Raw genomic sequence first — 4940 nt, forward strand, 5'->3', positions numbered from 1 at the left:
GGGAATTATTAATTTGTGTCTGCTTTGCTTCAGCTCTACCACTAATTCTATTCAATTTTAGTGTTTCTGAAGTCCCTGGGCTTCGGCATGGACTGGTCCAGGGTCGTGTAGTGAGCTGTCAAAGAACAGAATAGTCCCTGGATGATTGATGACTGGAGAGCCTGAAACCAAAATCCCCCAATTGCAAATGTTACGTTGCGTCAGTTGTCTTACCCCACACCTTCTCACACTGAAACTTGTTCACTATTCAAGGTCAGTTTGCACACCCTGACACCCCAACTTACTGACATCTCTCTAGGCATCATGACACACAAACCAGCTTCATTTTCACATGATATGAAACCGTTTAATGCCAATAAAAGGGAGAAGAATAAGGCAAAAGGCCCTATATTCCAATGGGTTTTCTTCTCATTTTGGATAGTTCTGCACCTGGCTGGCTTCTCTCTGTAGACTGAGACTCAGGCACTGGCATTCGCAGTGGTTCTAGAGATGGGAGTTGGGAGAATACAAGGGGTGGGTGTGGAGGGGGTACAGAATAACTGTGAGCTCTCAAATCAGATGACAATATTATTAATGGCCCAGGGTATGTCATATCTGGTTCCATGCATATTCATTGTGGATCTGTACAGATGGGACTGCTGGCTGTGAAAACTTTCTGCTGTCTTCAATGATGAGGTCAATTGGTTTCCAGCTCTTCATTGTAATGGTTTACTGGAGACAGTTTACAGGACAGTTTCACTTCCATCATTCAAATGGAACTATTGTAGGCATACATGTTGCAGCAGTAAGAGTTTTAGTTGAAACCAATGTACAAGTTCTACTTATTATTAATTTATACATTTCTGAAGGTCATGTTATAACAACTTATTTCTCTGACAATTTGAAAATTGTGAAAAAATAAACAATGAAAGTTATTGAGCTGACAATTCTGGCTTGTGTTTGTTGTAAATTCTTAGTTAAGACCGATAGCATTTGTAGTCTAAGAGGTTACACGCCCCAAAACATGGTACTACAATGTTATTACTGCTTGTGCGTCCTATGAAACCCATTGCAGTGCAATGACCCTCCTCAGATGCGAGCCAGTGACAGTTTCATTGCGGAGCACTTCTGATTAAGAGATCTCTGTGAACACAGTTGTGATCAAAGTCTGCCATAGCATTACAATAGTTTCATTTGTTTGACCTGGCAGGGACATGCATGGTGCTCACTGGCTGGTTAATCAGAGGGCCTCTCTATCATCTTCATCAGGTTCTCCTGTGGTCCCACAGAATGTACAGCGAGGGAGTGTGCTCTGCTCACATTACTTTATCTTCCTCTCCCCCACTGCCTCTCACTCTAGTCTTTGAGATGCTATCGAAGCCCTGAAAGCACAACCCATTCAGCAGATCAAAGAGGGCTCTTTCAAACCTCAACATGCTGATTACATTTAATTCACATGTAAGTGGTATTTAGACTTCATTAACATCGAAGACAGAAAAACAAATTGTACAAAATGCAGATATAGCCTGTTCCCCCCCACCGCATTGTGGGTGGCTAAGCGGAAAGGGTTATGAAACCAGAGCTTTGGAAAAGCACAACACCTGCCAATCTGACCTGCAGTGACAAGCAATACTCTCATCACTCGCATTAATAACACAGATAAACATAAAGCTAAATACCAGACCATGCTCTGTTAACTTTTATGTGTTTAAGAATGATTGGGTTTTTGCTTCACTACACAAGAGGGATCAAAGTACCTGGGAGGGACATCAGAGGCGTAGTCTCCCAATGGAGATGCTCCTCTATTTCCTTTTAATTCCAATGCATATATAAGTGTCACTGTTCCCTCCCAAAGCTATCTAAAACCTTGGTAGGTCTGTCACATACAATGTATTCCTGTGACGTATTTAAACAGAGCAGGGAATTTATAGCATGAGATAAACATGTCTATGCAGGGGACTTGTAAAACTGCTTTTGAACAGTTTGACCTTATAAACACAATCTCTGTTTCTGGCACATCAGGTTGTACACTGCACAAACCGTTTACAAAATTAAGGCCATTCAATCAAACTATGGATTTTAAATATGAAACGTATGGCTTACATGCTACCCAGACCACGTCCGCGTCGCGCGCAAGTTGATTTTGTCCCCCCACACTAGACGCGATCAGGACACGCAGGTTGAAATATCAAAATTAACTCTGAACCAATTATATTAATTTGGGGACAGGTTGAAAAGCATTAAACATTTATGGCAATTTAGCTAGCTTGCTGTTGCTAGCTTATTTGTCCTGGGATATAAACATTGAATTGTTATTTTACCTGAAATGCACAAGGTCCTCTACTCCGATAATTAATCCACAGTTAAAAGGGTAAACCTGTCATGAGCCTCTCACTCCACCGGGTTACCACCTTGATTTTCTTCCACTCTGCTCACCACTCTCTCTACTCAGCCTAACTAGCTCCACCTGTCCCTGCTCTGCTCGGCTCTAATTACTCTGCCAGCTGCGCTGCATTACCCACTAACCTCTCCCAGTATTTATAGCCCTGTCTTTCAGCTCTCCTGTGTCAGATCGTCTGCATAGCTCACACCCGGAACCTGTTTGCTCGCGCTTCTGGCTCACCCTGGTTTTGTGACCCCGGACCTGCCTGGTTTTTGGATACTCTTCTGCCTCAGGAGATCCAGACCTGCTTCTGCCATTACGACTCCTGACTACTCTTCAATCCCGGTAACTCTGACCAGCCTTCTGCCTTGCTACTACGTATTTTGGATTTCCCTTGAACTGTACTGCTGCCTGGTTTCATTCCCGCCCGTTGTGTCTGTGTTTCCTCCCCCAGGACTTCTGGACCACCAACCACCGGCGTCATCGGACGATCGCTGCCACTGGGGGAGGCACAGACCCAGCACATCGGACGGGATAACCCCTGGAGCCTTCACTCACTCCCTACATCCCTTTCCCCTTAAGTTTAAATAAACTTTCTGGTGTGACGCAATTGTGGTCCTCTTGTCGTCTGTCTGAACCGTGACAAAACCAAGTGTGTTTCTAGTTCTCTCCTCCTTCAGGCTTCTTCTTCTTCTTTTGACTTTATATGGCAGTTGGCAACCAACTTTAAGGTGCATTACCACCACCAACTGGACTGGAGTGTGGACCTCCATTCATCTTTCGATCACCCAAGTGGGTATACGCTCCTAAAAACCAATGAGGAGATGGGAGAGGCAGGACTTGAACGTCACAAATAGAACACATTTCTATTTTAGGGCCTGGCCACACAGACGCTCATTGAGCAGTGTGGGTGCAATGATTGAATAACATGTATGTGTAAATTTACTTTGCAACGCTCGCACACATGACGCGTGCGGTGTTGTCAGCATGTTAGACTAGAGGATTTGGTGACATGAAACAAAATGTAGGAATAGAGCACGAGTAAAGCATTTGTTAATGTTGTATAATTATTTGTAAATTTTGAGTACATTTACAAAAACGGCTATGATTATATTTTTACTAAAACTTGATATAAAGTATATATACACCTATACACTTCCTTAAAAAAAACTAAGTGAGGAAAAATGGGACTAAAAATGTTGGGACCATTTAAACAGTATGTGAGTATTCTTCTCCTTACTGAGTGTAAAAATTATTTAATATATATGTTTTAATAGCTGAAAACAACATATAAACACAGTGGAATTTGAGGTCCTTAAAAAGCAGAGGATGCAGTCAGATGTCTGCAAATGTTTGTTTACCACACCGCTCGCAGGTGTCGGACATCCAGACATTCTCTTCTTTTACCTCCTCTTTCTGTAGTCTGCTAACTGGCTCTACTTCCATGGCATTGGATGCACTTGCATAGAGTGCACTGGGCCTGAGTCCAAAAGTGCAGGGCTTGTGCTCTTGAAGAGTCAGGGTAAGAGGAGATTAACCCATGTGATCTGGCTGTTCTGGGAGAGATTTGACTGAGCGTGGTGCTGAGGTGCTGCAGAGGGCACTGCAGGCCGGAACAGGTTCAGCCCCTGCATGCTTATCTTTGGGTCCCACTGTTGACAAAACTCTCTCGGTCGCAGAGTGCTGAGAGCGGTGTAAAAAACGTGTTTACAATTCGAGGAGGTCAAGGACTTGAGGACAGATAACTATTAACAGAATAACCCTGCCACAGCCATTCACAAGAGGGGGAAACATATGGCTGCTAGTTTTGTTTGAAGCCACATTTGACATCCAGAAAAAAAGAAAGCCCTTTAGTTGAGTGCTTAGACATAGCTGTACTATGGTATTAATAAATACTTTTATTAATAGTTTGTTTTTTGCATTGTATAAAAAATGACTTTCAGAAATATCCCAAATTTTTGTCACGAATTCAGCCGAGGCTGCCCCTCCTCCTTGCTCGGGCAGGTTTCGGCGTTCGTCATCACCGGCTTACTAGCCACTACCGCTCCATTTATCATCACTCCATTTGTCTTGTCTTGTCAATCACACACACCTGGTACACATTCCCTCAATAGTCTGTGTATAAGTGTTCCCTCTGCCCCCTTCTCCTTTATGAGTGATTGTTCATTGTGAGAGTGAGTAGCTCGGTTGAGCTACTCTTTCCTTGTATGTAGCCAAGGTGGATTTTCCCCTTGTGCTAGTTTCGTTTTGACGCTTGCTGCGCTTTATTCATGTACACTGAATAAACTCTGGATTTCTGTGTTTTACCTCCTGCGCCTGACTTCGTCATTTACAACTCATCACAGAATCACTCACCCTCTATGGAGTCAGCAGGAGAGGAGTGCATGCCTGGAATAGTGGCAAGGGTCCAGGAACATTCCACTATGCTGGCCAGCTTGGGGGAAGCGATGGATCGGGTTCTTCAGGTCGTCCAAAGCCTGGAGAGAAGAGGAACCGATCTGTCGAGACCAGCTGGCCAACCGGATCCAGCCACCTACATCACAGCACCCGGAGGGATCCAGATATCTCGACCACGGGC

The 4940-nt window shown here is 44.0% G+C and overlaps 1 long non-coding RNA gene across 1 annotated transcript; it reads right to left on the reverse strand.

The window, feature by feature from the left end:
• Positions 1-356: 356 nt before the first annotated feature.
• On the reverse strand, positions 357-3037 carry LOC123491966. The gene is made up of 3 exons (XR_006661553.1): positions 3012-3037; positions 2301-2356; positions 357-1361 (listed from the first exon to the last, which is right to left on the reverse strand). It is a non-coding gene; the product is annotated as an uncharacterized LOC123491966 (long non-coding RNA).
• Between the last annotated feature and the right edge of the window lie 1903 nt (positions 3038-4940).

Source organism: Coregonus clupeaformis, chromosome 11, assembly GCF_020615455.1.
Source record: "Coregonus clupeaformis isolate EN_2021a chromosome 11, ASM2061545v1, whole genome shotgun sequence".
Taxonomy (NCBI): Eukaryota; Metazoa; Chordata; class Actinopteri; order Salmoniformes; family Salmonidae; genus Coregonus; species Coregonus clupeaformis.